The sequence below is a fragment of the Heterocephalus glaber genome, unplaced genomic scaffold, assembly GCF_053883595.1.
Source record: "Heterocephalus glaber isolate CG9 unplaced genomic scaffold, H.glaber_assembly_v1.0 deba00001550, whole genome shotgun sequence".
In the NCBI taxonomy this organism is placed as follows: Eukaryota; Metazoa; Chordata; class Mammalia; order Rodentia; family Bathyergidae; genus Heterocephalus; species Heterocephalus glaber.
Window position 1 is genome coordinate 1,860,831 of NW_028258343.1, and position 18,822 is coordinate 1,879,652.

At 35.1% G+C, this 18,822-nt stretch overlaps 1 long non-coding RNA gene and 1 pseudogene across 2 annotated transcripts in view; one reads left to right on the forward strand and one right to left on the reverse strand.

The window, feature by feature from the left end:
• Positions 1 to 18,822, forward strand: part of LOC110347046 (uncharacterized) — a 313,267-nt gene that overhangs the window by 89,211 nt on the left and 205,234 nt on the right. The gene's annotated exons all lie outside the window — the stretch shown is intronic.
• LOC101700562 (large ribosomal subunit protein uL24 pseudogene) lies at positions 2,957 to 7,281 on the reverse strand (annotated as a pseudogene).

The window sequence follows — 18,822 nt, forward strand, 5'->3', positions numbered from 1 at the left end:
TCCCCTTCCCATTGCTCAGCTGTTCTAGAACAATTCTTGATAACAGACTTTGGAGACAAAGGTTTATTTGTAGGAGATTTCTTGGTGGAATTCTCAGCAACAATACCATGTGAGAGTGAAGGAAGCATTTTGAACTGGAAAGGATGAATTGTAATGCTATAACAACAAAGTCTTCAGCCATCCACAGGGAAGCTCTGGAGCTCACAAGGCCCTTCAAAGCTTTCTTGAATTAAGGCAGGACTTGGTATCTTCCCTCAGGCAGAATTGCATAGGCAGAACTGTGGGTAAGGCCAGGGCAACTCAATAACTGGCTAACTCACCCTAACTAGGGTTGTGGACAATGAACTATGAGGTGTTCATTAATCAGCCTATGAATTTTGCCTTATCAACAAGGAAAAGGTAAGGTTTAAGTCAAAATAAATAAAGTCTGGGGGCAGACCTTAGTGATAAGATCACTTGCTTAGTATGGTGAGGCCCCAGTTTGATCCTCAGCATCTCAAGTTGGGAGGTTTTGTGGGTGGTGATGAGGAAATGATTCCCACAAAAAGAAGGTTAGTTTTTCTTGCTTGATACCTAAGTTTGAACAGCGGCTTCCTCAAATCTCCACCTCTTTTTCATACTTCTGCTCTATACCTCAAGAAATCTACCTCCACAACTTTAAAAAAATTCCTGGCTAGAATTCAAAACCTCCTCCTTTAGAACTAAAAAATATTAATGATTCCTGCTGTAGAAGTCAAGACATCCCACTCTAAGATGGATGTGGTGGTGCATACTTGTAATCCCAGGATTCAGGGAGGCTGAGGGCAAAAGGATAGCAATTTCAATCCCAGCTGGGCAACTTAATGGTTTTGCAAGACCCTGTCTCAAAATTTAAAAAAAAAAAATCAAAAGAGCTGGGACTACAGCTCAGTGTGAAGGTCTTGGGCTCAATCCCCAATATTGGAGGGGGTGGGGTGTGACTCACTCTAGAACTCAAAAACAAACATCTTTTTAAATTTGTGATTTGTGAAGGAGCCACCTAATAGCATTTTTTGACAAAGAGACTTTAAGCAAACTATTTTATATACCAATGTCACCAGTTTAAAGGATTCTTCTGTCCTGAGTCCCGTTGTGATAACTATAACAAGGTTATTAGTTTTCAAGCATTAAGCTAAGTTTTGACAATTAAAAACACTCAGTTATGAACTCCCAATGATTTCCCTCCTGCCCCAAAATATTCCACTTGAAATGCTTTTTTTGGATATTTATTACATAGGGAATGTTCTTCAATGGAACATTTGTATTGCCATTGTACCTGATTACACTTGGTGGATATTCATACTGTTTCTATTATTTAAGGTAAAAATTGAGCATCATTAAAAATGCTAAAATACTTAATGGAAGCATAGTACTTTATTGCTGTACTTTTTTTTAAATTAAATTCTTTTGTTGGTACATTGTAGGTATACAACACAATTACATTTCTCATTGGGGGCTTGTACCTTTACATAATGCAACTTGGTTCTTATGTTTTCCTCATTCCTAGCCCTCCCTTCACCGCCCCCCCCCATTCCCTATTTACAAAGACTTTATTTCCATTTTTTCCATTTCTCAGCATTTTTCCTTTCCCTTCTTTCCTTTCCCCTGACCCTCCCACTACCCCTACCCCTTTGGACCTTTTCTTCCTATTTTACATTTTCAATTATTCATTCTAATCATTGGTACATTTTAGGTATACAATATAATGACATTCATCATTGGAAATTTGCACCTTTACATAGTCTCTCTTGGTTCTTATTTTTCACCCTTGTCCAGCCCTCTCTTCAACCCCTCCATTCCTCCCTATTTACAAAGATTTTGTTCCAATTTTTCCATTTTCTCATATTAATCCCATTCCCTTCTATCCTTTCCCCTATCCCTCCCACTTCCTTCCCCTTTGCCCCTTTTCTTCCTATTTCACATTACCTATTATGCATTTAAATTAGAGACATTTATAGCTAAGTGGATGCACATTGAGGCGATACTCTTAAGTGAAATAAATAGGACACACATGTATAAATACTGAATAGTTTCTCTGGTGTGAGAAACTGAAAGTGTAAATAAGGACTAAAATGCTGTACTTTGAAAGCAGAGAAGGGCATACACATGGTAAGGATCATTTAGAATACATTCTACTCTATCTCTCCCACTGAATGCTGCTATAAATCTTGGACAGAATGCATATAGCAGATACAAAGCATGAGAACTCTAAAAAACAAATAGTACCAGGTAGGGTGACAAAGATGACCAGAATTTGAAATATTACTATACTGGTGGTGAGTTCACCCTTTTTTCTATGGTATCCTTTGCCTAATACTCAAGACAGCCAAAAAACTCTGACTGAAGACCAAGAAAGTGGTCTCCTACTAGTGACAGAATTGCAGTGAAGGCCCTCAGAAGCCTCAAATGCTAAAGGAAGGAAACTTTCTTTTTGGATTGGAGAGAGGTCCTAAGAGAGTAGGGCAAACCCTTATTTTTGTTTTTCTGTCCTGTCTTCTCCCTACCTGTTGTGGATAGAGAGGCAAGGAGTGGCAGGAAGTTCTAAATAAAGCTTCAACTTTTTGGCTAGAGGACTAAAAAAGGGAAGCTCCAGGGAACCTGAAAGTAGAGGAGGGAGAGCACAGCTAGAGGAGCTTGGGAAAGTGACCCTAGGGAGCTGTTTGGGATTTTCAGAACTCACTATCAAAGTGATAGCACTCTCTGTTCCCCTAGCCAAAATGAACAAGAGCTTCAGTTCTTCCACTTCTTTCCCAGCACTTGGAATTATCTTTTAAATTTTAACCATTTCAGCATGTATGTATTGTAATTTTAACTTGTATTTCTCTAAAGACATGGTACATATTTCATTTGCTTATTGGTCATTCATGTCTTTTTTAGGATGTATTTGCTTTTTATTTAATTTTAGCAGTTTTTATTTAAAGTTGTATTTAAGAGGATTTTATTCTTGCATCTTCTCAATTATTTCTTCCTCATATTTGCCCTTTTCCTTTCTTACTTGACAAGATTTGGCTTTCAGGTCCAGAAACTCTTTGGAGTTTTTGTTTAATTTTAGCCTGTGATGATCACTTTGCTGGGGTGAATGCCCATATGGACAGTTGTGCCATTTGCCTTTTCTTGCTGCACCCATTCAGTGTAGATGATGTATTTCTCCTTGTAAACGTGGAATACTTTGCCAATCTGCTGACTTTTATAGTGTCTTTGCACAACTCATCATCCTTTTGGATGGACATACATTGAACATTGTATTTCTCTTTGGGCTCTTTGGAAAGAGGGGAAGATATAATCTTCTTGAGAATATGGGAAAGTGCATTGAAATGGCTATTATGGTTCTTGGCTTTAGTCTGAAGTGACAAAAACTTTATTTTGGCCACTGCACCCCCAGCGATGGCTGCAAAAGGGAAGAGGTGATGTATTTGTTTGAGTAGTTTGTGTTCTTACTAGTATATTAACTACTATGTTCAAAAAAGGTTGTTTTTTTTTTTTTACAATAAAGGTTATTTATATATTCTGGATATAAGGTTTTTGTTAGACATATGTAATGCCAGTATTTCTCCCAGTCTGCAACTTAACTTTTCATTCTCTTAAATGGAATGAGCAGACTTTATTTTTAAAGAAATATGCTTCATCATGCCTGGGGATTTAGCTTAGTGGTTCTCCTGCCTGTCTCGGAAGCGCAAGGTCCTAAAGTTCAATCCCCAGTACCAAAAAAAGAAAAAAGAAAGACAAAAAAGAAATATGCTTCATCATGTTAATATTTTATTAAATAAATCTTTACCTTAAAATGATTATGAAGGTTTTCCTCTCCATTTTCATTTAGAAATTCTCTATTTTTAGTTTTCTTATTTGATTCTGTGATCAATTTCAAATTAACTTTATGTATAGTGTGAAGAGATGAGGTCCTTCTCTGCCTTTTTCTCCTCCTCCTTCCTGGTCCCCCCCCCCCGCCTTTTTCTCTATTTCTTTCAATATTGACTCTTCATTTTTTATCTTTGGCCTGTCCACCCAAGAGCTTGAACAAGTAAGTCCTTAAGAGGTAATGCCATTAAACAGATAACAAAACACCAGAAGAAAAAAGGTATAAAATAAATATTAAGGTCTATTTCTAAGAACTACCAATAAATTCAGAAAATTCTTCAAAGAATAAAATCTTTTACTGAAAAATATGTGTGAATCTATAAATTGGTACACATACGAGAAAGACTAAAATTAATGTCGATTTGTTTGTAGGAAAATCTGTGTTAGTCATTCAACTACATTGCTCTGATTTTCTTTTAATCTTGTCAAAAGCCTCTAACTGAAGCTGGGGACTTCAATGATGTGATAGGGCAAGTAATGACACACCAAGGACATCCACATCTTAACTCCTGGAACCTGAGAACATGTTACATGGTGATATGTTACTGGCCTTGAAGATGGAAGATGAGTCATGACCAGGAATGTGGGCTAGAAAAAGCAAGGACACTGACTTTTCCCTTAGATCCTCTAGGAATCCAGCCCTGCTGACATGGGGATTTTAGCTCACTGAGACTGAGTTTTTGTTTCAAATGAGGCTTCTTTTCTAACACAGTTTGTTGAAGTAACTATCCTCTCTTGATTGAATTAGTGTGGAAATTTTGTTAAAAATTAACTGACCATATACATGTGGTTGTATTTATGGACAATATTCCATTCCCACTGCTCTGTGTGTCTGTCCTTTCACCAATACCATACTGTCTTGATCCCTACAGCTGTGTAGTGAGTGTTGAAGTCAGAGAATAAATGCTTAAAATTTGTTCTTTTTGCAAAGAATTTGGTTAGATTATTTTAAGCCATTGATACTTCTGTTTAAATCTCAGCACCATCTTGTCTGTTTTTGTTTATCAGAAAGCTCCCTGATACTTAACTGCAATTAGAATAGCATTGAGACTATGTACCAATTAGGAAAGACTTGACCTCTTACTCTTGAGTCTTCCAATTTATGAACATAAATAATATAGGTCTTTATTTGTTAATTTTTTATTAATTTATCTTAGCAATAGTTTATAATTTTGCTTATACAGATATGGCACATATTTTATTAAAGTTATCCCTAAGTATTTTATGTTTTTATGCTATTATAAATGACATTTAAAAATTTTATTTTGTAATTTTTCTGGCTCATATGTAGAAACACAAATAATTCTTATATGTTGACCTTATATCTTCTGTCTTGATTAATTTTATTAGTTCTACTCAGTGTGCTTTAGATTATTTAGGATTTTCTGTTTGTGATTACGGCATTTATAAACACAGGCATTTTTCTTTTATTTCTCTTTCCAATTTGTAAGAATAGAAGTTTCCAATTTCTATTTCCTTCTCTTCATTTATTGACCTGTTTTCTAATTCTGGTAGGCTATTGGATAAATGTTCAGCATTCTCAATTATGAACTGAGGTACAGAGTAATCTTTGAACATTAAGTGTGAAGCTCACTGTAGAATTTCCAAAGTACCTTTTTTTAGGTTATGGAAGTTCCTTTCTATTCTTAGTTCACTGAGAGTTTTTATTTTTATCATGAATGAAAGTTGAGGGTTTTTTTTTTATCAACTTAGATGATCGTATAGATTTCTTTTTTATTCTATTTGTGTTGAATTTCATTTATTGATTTTTTTCAAAAGTTAAGTCAACCTTACAATAAACTCTATGTGGTCATGACATATTTTCCTTTTTATATATTGTTTAACTCAGTGTGGTAATTTTCTCTTATGGAATCTGCAAGTACTTTCATGAGTGATACCGGTCTATAGTTTTATTTTTTTGATGATATTTTTTGTTTTGGTGTCAGAGACGTGCTTATCTTCTAAGATGATTTGTAAGATTTTTCTCTCCTACTCTGTTTTGAACAAAGTAACATTGGTATTGTTTCCTTCTTAAATATTTGGTGTAACATACCAGTAAAGTCACTTGGGTCTGAAACTTGGAAGAATGTAATTAAAATTTCAATTAAAAACTTGATTTAGAAGTACTCAGTTGGTCCATTTTTTCTTTTGTCAAATTGAAAAATATGTTTTTAAAAAAGTTTTTATGTTTTATTGAAATTGCTAAATTTATTGACAAATTTATACATAATATTTCATTATCCTCTTATTGCCTTGAAAACATAGTGATATTCCTTTTTATTCTTACTGTTGATAATTTTTCTTTCTTTTTTTGCTTGATAAGGCTAGATAGATGTTCATCAATTCTATAGATTTTAAAAAGAAACTAGCTTTTGATTTTATTGATTTTTATATTATTTCTGTATTTTATTGTTTTTTTTTTTAAGTTCACACATTTATTCTTTTCTTTCTTCTGCCTAATTTAGCTTTTAACTGTCTTTGTCTAGCATCCTATGGTGGAAACTTAGTAAATTTTATAACTTTCTTCCTTGTGTGTGTGTGGGTACTCAGAATTGAACCCAGAACCTTTGCACTGAGCTACATCCAGATCCTTTTTTATTTTGAGACAGGATGTCACTTGATTGCTAAGTCACCCAGGCTGGGCTTGAGCACACAACCTTTCTGCCTTAGCCTCCCATAATACTGGGATTAAAAGCATATGCCACTATACCCAGCAATTTTCTTCTCTTCTAATATAAACACAGAGCTAGTATGCATTCTCCTTTAAGCACATTTTAGCCAAATTTCATAAATAATAAAATATTGCTTTTTAAGCATCATTTAGTTAAAAACATTTTCTAATTTCTCTGTGATTTCTTTTTGGCTGTGGATCATTTAGAGGAGAGTATTTGGGCATTTTCCACATATTTTTGTCTTTTGCTATCTAAATAACATCTTGGCCAGAGACCATAAGTCTTTTCCTATTGAAATTATTTAAAATGTATACATAATGGCTCAGCATTTATACATATGCTCCAACAATGGCAGAAAACATTATTTTAAATGCACATGGAACGTTCTCTAAGGGTGAGGGGTTTTTTGCTATTGGTTGGCGAAATGCTATTTTAGTGTCGCTTAGTTTTTCATGCTGTGCCTGGGGACATTGCAGAAGTACTTTAAGGTTCTTTTGGTAAAGGGTTGATAGGTGAGCGTGCTAGAAAATGATAATTCTTTCCCAAATTATTTTCACCTACTTCTGCAGAATGTTTTGGCATGTGGTGGCCAGGCTAAATGTGTGGCCATGTGATTATGCTCTAGCCAGTGAGAGGTTAGCAGTAGTAATATGGACATCTTCAGGGTCATGTCCCTAAAGAGAAAGGCTTGTCCTTTCATCCTGCTATACAGGATGAGGATGTGGTGTACAGCCATGTTGTACCATGTGGCTGTGAAGTACTTGCATATGTTTTCTTCCCTTTAATGAGATCCTAGCAGCTATCAGTGTTGCCTGTTATATCCTATTGGCTAATTACAGAATCACAATATTTATAATCATAATTCTATTCTTTCTTTACAATAAAATTTATCACAAAATTAGTGCAAACAGTACCGAAGAAAAATAACTTTAGATGGAGAAAGGAAAGGTAGAAAAATTTATTGCCATACTTATCTCAAAGGAAGCATTGAATAGCAAATTGTAGATATTAAGAAATCCAATTTGGTAAGGCAGGAGGAGTGCAAGTTCGAGCCCAGCCTTGGCAACTTAGTGATTTAGAGGCTGTGTCTTGAAATTTAAAAATTTAAAGAAAAAATTAAAAGGCAATGGCTCAGTGCTAAGGCCCCATTTTTAATCCTTAGTACCTCTAATTGAATGTCACTAACTCTTAAGCAGTCACACAAATATATTCATTATTCCTGCCTTTGTTGCTGAGTGAAGTTGTAATCTTACATTTACTGAAGGCTTGCATTATACCAGGGTGTGTGCTAAAGCCCTTATATGTATCTGTTTTATAGACGAAAGAGCTGAGGTTCAGAGAAATAGCTTACCCAGTGTCATATATTCGGTAAATGGAATTGCTGGGATTTGAACTTATAAGGCATTCTAACTTGAATTCTTAGGATACTTCCTGCTTGTTCTCCACATTGGAGAGAGATATAGTGCTGGAGAAATAGTGCTAGGAGAGATGGTGCTGACACTGCAAGCCTAATCCATGCATTTTGTTTCCAGTCAGTAAAGAGATCAATTGCATAGGAGAAACTGGGAAGGGATTTGAATGTTGCTACAGTTCCTTACCCTGCAGGTAATTGCCCCTTGAGTCTAGAGTTTGGCAGTGTGTTTTCCACTGCTGATAAGCAAAAGGTGGAGTATTTTCCTTTTTCCTTTGGTTCAAGATCAATTCGCTTCTTTCATGTTTTCCTTTTATTTTCTGATAAAGGAGAAGAATAAGAGGATAACAGATGTGAACAGTTAATCATGTTACTTAATATTATAGAGTGACATGAAAATATGGTTTGCTTTATCTAGACAGATGGGGTTTTATAAAATAATCATGAATGGTCTTTTGTTTGACTTGCAGAATAATTATGCACCAAATTGGAGCATACTTTCTGAAAAGGTCATCTTGACCACTAAAGGATCTCTTTAGGCATTCATGATTGTTACTTCTTGATCAGTGTGGTACAGGTTGAAATATATTTCACTGTATTTTGATTTAAGGCAGAGCATTTAATGAATAAAGTAGTTCCTTAGAAATGTGAGAGCTGTGGTTACTTGCAATAATTCACTCTTAAGTCTTCTGTATGCTATTTAAAAAAATCAATATCTTATTCTCCCTTTGTTTCTTTCAGATATCAAGAAATAGAGATTTTTAATGCATTTAGTTTATGCTCAGTTGTGGGTGAAAGAATTAATTCACATAGCACGCCCCTGATGACACTAAATTTATAATTCAGGGTAGTTAAAACTGCAGATGCCAAATTGATCTAAAGAGCAGTTTCAACCTAGTGAAATGACTTGGAATAGCTAGCCCATCATTAAATAGCAATTAATCACCAAGGGAAAGAAATGGCTCATAATGAGCAACAGAAAGTTTGTGTGTTGGAATGATAAGATCCTCGAATTAATGTTCATTTAAAATTTGTATATAATAATGATATGGTGCTAAACAGTATAATAATTCTATTTTTATGAACTTAGTATCAACATTTTATAGTTTATACAGTAGTCATAAAGTAACTAGTGTGTGATAAGTAGTAAAATGCTTTTTATTATTTTTATACCCATTATCCAAGAAGATAACACAAAATTATACAACTTTTCTTTTGAATTCCTACATTGGATGTACTTGTAATATGGATTTTGTTTTTGTGGCTTGTATATGAAAATTTGACTTTTTTAGATCATTAATGTATGTATTGAAAATATGTGACATCTTTGAGCCTCAATCACAAATTTGTTATAATGTCTTTATCTGCCATCTGAAGCCATAATAATACTTGTTCTCTAGAGACAAGTATTATATGACTTTATGATGTGGCTATGCATGATGCATGCAAAGACAGGTAATATTTCAAATTGTGTGCAAAATTGCTAAACATTGGATGTGACTTACGAGGATAAGTGAAAAATTAATCAGTTTTATTGGTGACAGTGGTAGATCATGGTGTATGAAAAACCATTGGAAATAACAGGGAAAGTGGGATCATATTGGAGATGGCTACATAGGCAACCAGAGAATCTCAGCCTAGATCGAATAGAAACAGCCTGGGAATTAATGTAGCTAATGTTTACCAATGGTTAATTATGTACCATGCAAAGTCATAGTGTTTAAGACATATTAAATAATCTCTACAAGAATAGATAATAGTATTAAATAATAGTATTAGGTAATAATAGATAACAGTATTAATAGATAATAGTATTAATTAGATAGTAATAATACTATTAATTAGATACCAGCAGGTATAGTTTATATATGATTAAACTGGGGCATGGAACGGTTGACTAACTTGCTACACATCTAGAAAGTGGTGGGGCTGTGGTTGAACTCTGGCAGTTTGCCCAACCAGTCAACATTTGTATTTAATTGAATAAATTCTTTTCTTATGACTTAAGTGTGTTTTTCTGACTTTTTCTTGGTTAGGATGTAGGTTATAGCTTCCTGCCAGTAAGTGTCTAATTTGTCTGAAATTTATATCTTAAGGATTTTCAAGTCCTAGAGTTTGTTTCATTATCTTACAGGTCAGTCTAACATTGAACTTAAGAAAAAATATTTACTTTAGCCCTTTTGTTTGTTCTTATGAATATAAAGTCAATATTATGGCTTATTTTATGGTTTGCTCCTAAGAGTTTTCTAAGGTTTCTCTTTCTGCTCCTCTTTCCATACTTCAGCTATCCATCTAGTTTAAGCTTTCTTTAGGTTTCTCAATGGTACTCCTAACTCTAGTCTCCTAACAACTTATTTTCTTGAAAAACTCACAATATTCTAATTACAAACTTTACTTTTATATATAACTCACATCCCTTAATCTTACTGATAGTCAAGGCCTTGTTGCTTTGGGTCTACCTTTCTAACCTTACCTCAAAGTTCTTAATCATCACTGAAGCTCATGTATTAAGCACTTACTATGAATCAAGCTTTGTATTTGCTTTTCAATGTACAAAAATAAGTATAACATAGTTTGTACCTTTGTAATCCTTTCAGGTATTATCTCAATCTTCACAGAAACTATAGGAGTTATATACTATTATTAAGTCCATTTTCCTGAAAAAAAAATCCAAGGCTTGAGGAGTTCATGTATTTTATTTAAGAAAACAAGATTGCTAAGGGGCAGAACTTGGATTTACATCCTTACTTACAAGATCAATACTATGCCATCTCATAATTTTTCTGACCCTAACCCACCTTTAGATACACTGAACACTCAGTACTCCCTTTATATCTCCTCCTTTTTTCTCCTTCATTGTCTTATCTTATTATAGCCTCTTTGAAAGTCATTTCTGATTTTCTTCTTCATTTTTATCTGTTCAGTAATGACTACTCTTTAAAGATATAGATAAAACTGAAATTTCCTACCACAGAATCAAAGCTCTTTTTAAAAATGAACTCACATAATACTATAACTTTGTATGCTGGTTACTCAAACTATATTCTGAGCTTTATCAAGAGTTGTAAATTTTTTTTATCAAGACAAGTTCCTAATTATGTAATATCATAAAGAAAGTTCTCAGAGAAGCTCAAACAGACTCTCCACCAAAGAGTTGTGTTGGCCTAGAAGACATAAACATCAAACACATTTTAGCACAATTTTTATCATTCTTTTGTGGTGTAACTTTTCTGAAGATGTCTAAACTTAAACATAAAAGGAAGCATCAACTTATATAGACAATTTGGAATGGAAAAGAAGATCCATGGTTTTCCTGTTTGGCTGGTGGGTTTGTCCTTTGCCACATGTGCATTTGCTTTCAACTCATGCTAAGTAGGTGCCATGTGGATATGTTATAATTAACCTCCTTTCTTTGGGTGTCCTTGAACAAAAATTTTTCTTTCATGACATGCTGTGCATATTTACTTTGAATGAATATGAGTTTTGAATTTAGATTTAGAAAGCAGATAATGTGACTAAAATTCATATATCTTGATGCCTTGAATTTGGGGCTGTAGGGTTGGACCTGAATGTGAAAGGAATAAAATATGAGAGAACCTTCTTGCTTAGCCATGAAGTAACTCAGGAAAATAGATTTAGCTTATAGGCTCTAATCAAATCTGTTATTTTTCATTCTCTTGAAAACTGGCATGTGTTATCACAGTATAGCTGCTAACCAGCTGTTTCTTTTCGACTGTGGCTCTTGTGAGCTCTCTGCTTTAAATTTATATACCACTTGGGATCCCAAGAGATGAAATAATACTTGTAGGTTCAAAATAGTGGTTAGGATTATTATTTGTATGTTTTTGAGATTTTTTAGTTTAATCTAACATGTTTAGAATATTTTCTCCTAATTGCTCTTGTATGTGAATGTTTACTTAAGCCTATTAAGAATGGTTTCCATGTTCAAGTGAGGCAAAATATTGAAATAATTAATAGGATAATTCAAACAATGTTCTTGCCTCTCTCATTCACTCTTCACTCTTCTACCAAGCCTATATTATTGCCCTCAGTCCTCCATTTAACACTGAAGTCAAGAGACTTGAACCTTGAAAAAAAGAAACATTCATACAGTGGTAAATACTGAGGTTATTAAATGGTAACTTGAGTCATTTCACACCTTCACTGGCCTTATGTCATAGTTGCATCAACAGGAGCAAATATTTTGGTTTGTCACAGTAAGTATGGTCTAGGATCAGCTAGATCAAGGAACTGTAAACCAAAGACATGTGAGCAATATATCAGTATTATTGCTCAGGACTCATGCTGTGGAATTTAAAAATAATAGAGTTATGTTTATGTCATCACTTTAATAATTAGGAGGTTGAGGTTAAATGATAATAGTAACTACCATTTATAATGATTATCATGCACCATTTAAGTTTTCTATGTGTTTTAATTTATTTAATCCTTTTGATAAATACTATTACTGTCCTTGTTTTAAAGAGAAATTGAGACAGATGAATTCTAAGGAATGTGTATGATTACACAACTTGCAAGTAACAGAGCCAAGATTCAAATGTAGATAGATTAGCTCTTTCCCCTGAAATAGATTGCCTCAAGTTGTGGCAACTAGTAACTAATTAATCAGATTCATAATTTCAGAAGTAGTCCACTGTCATGTGCCTCCTAATTCCTGTTTGGTATGTTGATTGACTTCTCCTGAACTGAACACTTTTTTATGATTCTTGGAAATTACTAATATGGGGCAGCAAAGCTCCTATTGTTGAGATCAGCTAAGTCAAAATGAAGAATCCACAGAAGGCATATCAGCGCATAAAAGTATCAACCAAACACAGAGTATGTTGAGCTTGGATTACTACCTCACACTTGTATAATTGAAAGTTTTCATAGGGACGTCCATATTCCAAATTGAAATGCAAAACTTTTCTACATTCTCATGTGAATTTATGCTGAATTTCAGAGTGTTCAAAAATCTATCACTCTGGTGTTCCCTTGAGTTACTGATGACCAACTGTTGAGTCTGTAATAGTCTCATTTGCTTGCTTTTGAATGAATAAATGGATGAGTAAATTTATGAGAGAAAGAAAAGACAAGCTCATAAGATTTCAACTTGCTGTGGTTCAAAGTGGCTCCCACGGAGTAATGGTAATGTTCAAATCACTTATTCTTCCTACAAAGCACAGTTCCCTCCCAATCCTTGATAAAGAGGCAGGGAAGAGGAGAGGAAGTACTTTTTGAGAAATGCTGTCAAGATAGCTTTCTTTTTTCTTCTTGACCACAGTTGTAACAAAATTTGAAATCATTTAGTCTTCTTGTTGTTTTTGGCTGGCCGCAGAAATATAAAGAGAAATTGAACCTACAACAACAAGAAGATAAAGAAGCTGAAATTAAAGTACTGAGACTATGACTGAGACCTAGATAGTAACAGCTTAGTATATGCATGGTATACTAGTCCATGTATAATGTGATTACTGTGAGTATCTTAGAGCAAGAAACTAAAGCCAAAGAACCATCAAATGCCTTGTAAATCAATAAATCAGTACTTGCTGGTTAAATGCAAAAGATTTATAATCATACCTTTAACATGTATACATGCTTTGTCTTCAGAACAATGGTTTTCTTTTATTTATATTCTAATTGGAAGAGACTGGAAGACTTTAACATAGGTTTAAATATTCAAAACAAGAAAGAAATTTTTAGGCTTCAAGAACAGATTTAAAAAGTTAAAATACTAGCCGGGCACGCCCACTAGCCACGAGTTTAGCAGAGCAGTCAGAGCGGGCGCGGGTGACTGTGCCCTGCTCCTTCTGGCTTGCTCCACCCACTTGCGATGAGGAGACTGTGAGGACAACCCCCCCGGCCACCCCCCCGCACGCCGCCAGCTTAGCCGCGCAGGTGTCTGCAACAACAGACACACACACACACAGCCCTCTGCCTCTGGCCTCTTGGCGCTGCAGCTACCTGGTTCCACACTGCAGAGGCACAGGAGGACATAAAGGCCATTGTCCTGCGCTGCAGAAGTGAACAACAGAGAGAGGGCCTCTCTTAGGCTCCCTGATGAAAACTGAAGCCCACTGGAAAAGTGAAGAGAATCTCTGCAATAAGGGCACACCAGACCACTGTACTTGGTAAGTTGGAGGGATCACCACCTCCCGTCAGAACCTGGGGTATTTTCAGGGGAAAGGCAGCTGAAACGTGCAATAGAACCTTGCAGAGTTCAGTCTTGCAGGAGGACAGGGAGCTCAACTTGTGACTTGCAGCCAGAAATCTGCCTGAATCTCACTAGCTTGCTGAGACTGGCAATATTCTAGAAAAAGACACTGAAAGTCACAACTCCATGAGGCCCAACAGAGGGAAGCCACCAGGCAAGGTAAAAAACTAAAGGGAAAGAGGAAAAAAATAAGAAATAAAAGAGCCAACAATAGTAAAACATCATGACAAGGATGAGTCAATGTCTATCAATTATAACTCTGAATGTTAGTGGCCTCAATTCACCAATCAAAAGAAATAGACTGACAGAATGGATTAAGAAGCAAAATCCAGGGCTGGGGGTTTAGCTCAGTGGTTCCAGCGCCTGCCTCGCAAGTGCAAGGACCCAGGTTCGATCCCTGGTACCAAAAAAAAAAAAAAAAAAAAAGCAAAATCCAGCAATATGCTATATACAAAAAAACACCTAATTCAAAAAGAAATACATAGACTGAAAGTAAAAGGGTGGAAAACAGTACTCCATGCCACGGGAACCTAGAAAAAAGCAGAGGTAGCAATCTTATTTGCAGACAAAGTAGATTTCAAACCAAAAGTAATTAAGAGAGACAAAGATGGCTACTACATCCTTGTGAAGGGAACAGTCCAAGAGGAAGAGATGACAATCATAAACATATATGCACCAAATATGAATGCCCCTAACTATACAAAACAAATATTAATGGACATGAAAAACCAAATAAGCACTAATACAGTTGTAGTGGGGGACACCAATACCCCATTATCACAAATAGACAGATCATCTAGACAAAAAATTAACAATGAAATTCTAGAATTGAGCCAAGCTATTGAACAAATGGACTTAATAGATGTTTACAGAGTATTCCACCCCGCAAAATCAGAATACACATTCTTTTCGGCTGCACATGGGTCATTCTCCAAAATAAACCACATGCTAGCTCATAGGACATGTCTAAGTAAATGTAAAAGAATTGAAGTTACCCCCTGTATATATCAGACCATAGTGCAATAAAATTGGAGATCAATAACATGAGAAACTGCAAAACTCCCACAAACACCTGGAAATTAAATAACACCCTCCTGAACAACCAATAGGTCACAGAGGAAATTAAAGAAGAAATTAGACAGTTTCTACAAGTAAATGATAATGCCAGTACAACGTACAGGAATCTATGGGACATAGTGAAAGCAGTTCTATGTGGGAAATTCATAGCAGTGAATGCCCATATTAGAAAAACAGAGGGAACTCAAATAAATAACCTAATGAAGAACCTCAAGCTCCTAGAAAAAGAATAGCACAACAAACCCAAAGCTCATGCAAGAGAGGAAATTATAAAGATCAGAGGAGAAATCAATGCAATGGAGACTAAAAGAATGATACAAAAATCAATGAATCAAAGAGTTGGTTTTTTGAAAGAATAAATAAAATTGATAGACCCTTAGCCAACCTTATCAAAAAAGAGAAAGAAAAGACTCAAATACCTGCAATTAAGAATAAAAAAGGTGAAGTCACAACAGACCCAGCAGAAATCCAGAGCATCAGCAATACCTACTTCGAGAACCTGTACTCTAATAAAATGGAAAACAGAAGAAATGGACAGACTCCTAGATACAAACAAATTGCCAAAGTTAAATGAAGAAGATATAGAAATTCTAAACACCCCAATTACAATGAGTGAAATTGAAAATGTAATAAAAAATTTACCAACAAAGAGAAGCCCAGGTCCTGGGCTTCTTTTTACTGCTGAATTCTACAAGACATTTAAACAAGAACTATCACCATTACTCTTTAAATTCATCAAGGAAATTGAAAGGGAAGCAAGGCTTCCAAATTGATTCCTGGAAGCAAATATTACTTTGATTTCAAAACCAGGGAAAGACCCAACCCAAAAAGAGAACTACAGGCCAATCTCCCTAATGAACATAGATGGAAAAATCCTCAACAAGTTGCTTGCAAACAGAATACAGAGGAACATCAAGATCATACACCCTGGGGCTGGGGATTTAGCTCAGTGGTTTCGCCACCTGCTGCGCAAGTGCAAGGACCTGAGTTTAATCCCCAGTACCCCCAAAAAAAGATCATACACCCTGACCAAGTTGGATTATCCCAGGGATGCAAGGATGGTTCAATATTTGTAAATCAATAAATATAATACACTATATTAACAGAGTCAAGGAGAAAAACCATATGATCATCTCAATAGATGCAGAAAAGGCATTGTACAAAATCCAACACCCATTCATGATAAAAACCTTACAGAAAATTGGAATAGAAGGTCTTTATCTCAAGTTGATTAAGGCTATCTATGAAAAACCAACAGCCAACATCATACTAAATGGTCAAATATTGAAAACTTTCACACTAAAATCAGGAACAAGACAAGGATGCCCACCATCACCACTCCTGTTCAATATAGTTCTGGAAACATTAGTCACAGCAATTAGAAAAGAGAAAGAAATAAAAGGAATAAAGATAGGAAAGGAAGAAGTTAAACCGTCATTATTTGCTGATGATATGATACTTTACCTAGAATACCCAAAACACTCTGCCAAAAGACTTCTAGACTTAATTGACAGATTCAGTAGAGTAGCTGGATATAGGGTCAACACTCAAAAAAACTTACTAAAGATTAAAACTAGACCCATACCTATTACCATACACTAAACTAAGGTCTAAGTGGATTAAAGATCTAAATATTAAGACAGAAACACTAAATTTGCAGGAAGATAAGTTAGGTAGAATTCTTGAAGACATTGGCATAGGTAAAGAGTTTATGAACAAAACCTCAGTAGCACAGGAACTAGCACAAAGAATCAACAACTGGGATCTCATCTCATTAAAAAGCTTCTACGCTGCAAGGGAAACCACCAACAGAGCTAAGAGACAACCCACAATGTGGGAAAAAATTTTCAGCAGCTGTACCTTAGACAAAGGACTACTATCTAGAACATATAAAGAACTGAAAAAAAATCAGACCCCCCAAATTCAAAGACCCAATTCAAAAATGGGCATCTGAAATGAACAGACATTTCTCAGACAAAGAAGTAAAAGCAGCAAATAAATATATGAAAAAATGTTCAACATCACTGGTCATTCGAGAGATGCAGATGAAAACAGCACTGAGAATCCACCTCACCCCACAAAGAATGGCTGCTCTCAAGAAATCAACCAATAACAAATGCTGGCAGAGCTGTGGGGAGAAAGGAACCCTTCTCCATTGCTGGTGGGAGTGCAGACTGGTGCAACCACTGTGGAAATCAGTGTGGAGATACCTCAAAGAACTAGGACTAGAGGTCCCATTTGACCCAGCTATTCCCCTTCTGGGTATCTTCCCAAAAGAATTAAAAGAATAATACCACAGCGATATATGTGCACTCATGTTTATAGTGGCACAGTTTGTAATAGCTAAGGCTTGGAAACAGTCCAACTTTCCATCAACTGGAAACTGGATAAAGAAGTTGTGGTTACTCAGCCATAAAGAACAAGAAACTAGAGATATTTATAGCTAAATGGATGCATATTGAAGTCATCCTCTTAAGTGAAATAAATAGGACACATGTGTAAATACCGAATAGTTTCTCTAGTGTGAGAAACTGAAAGTGTAATTAAGGATTAAAATGATTAAAATGGATAATTGATAATTAAAATGGGAAGAAAAGGTTTAAAGGGGTAGGTGTGGCAGCAGTGGAAGGGGAAAGATCAGAGTTACAAGCTGGAATTTGGAAAGAATCCATAAATAGATTGTGCTTAAAACTATAGGAAGAGATGTAGATAGAGACTAGGGTGGAGCTCATCAGTGGGTTGGGAAGGAAGAGTCACTGAGATCAAAGGAGAGAAGGGTGTGTTTCCAGAAGGACACTATGTACAGTACACAGTACTCAATAGTGTAATAAATGACTGTTACTGTTTTAGGTACTCATCATAACATGCTGTGCTTTTCATCCTTTAGAGCATAATCCTACTTATATAAAAGAGTTTACTGTAAAACAGTGTGCTGCTATGCCAATGGTAGCCTCGTGTATCTCGTGTTTAACTGCGTATTTGGATAATATCAAAGGTCCATCTCAGATGATCGACGTATACCTTCTCAGTTTGCACTTAGAAGTTGGCACTCTATGTCGTACTTTGTGATACACATGGATGAAATTGCCTAATAACATATTTCTCAGATTATATTTCCATCGTGTGTCACACGACTGTATTAAATTTAAATTAAAAAAATTTGACCTATGTGGAGTCTACTATCCACTATTTGTTCAATATTAGTTTTGAAAACCTTTCTAAAACAAATCACATCCTTTGATATCTTGTTAATGCTTGAGATTTTTAAAAAATTATATGGAAAAATGTTTAAGTACTTTTCAGTTTTCTTTTGGTTAAGTTCTATTATATTTGAATATTATTAAAGTTTTTACCCTTGTATTGCTTTTCTTTGAATAATTTTAATTTTTGTATATATGTGTGTTTAGTGAATGATAATAAAGTTATACATTAAAAAATACTAAATAAGGGGAATAAATAAATTAGTTAATGTGTTTTTTATATATAATAGATGTGCTGCAAATAATTGAGAAAACATAGATAGGCAAGGATAGAAGAAAATGAACCAATGGTACCAAAAATCTATGATTCCACTT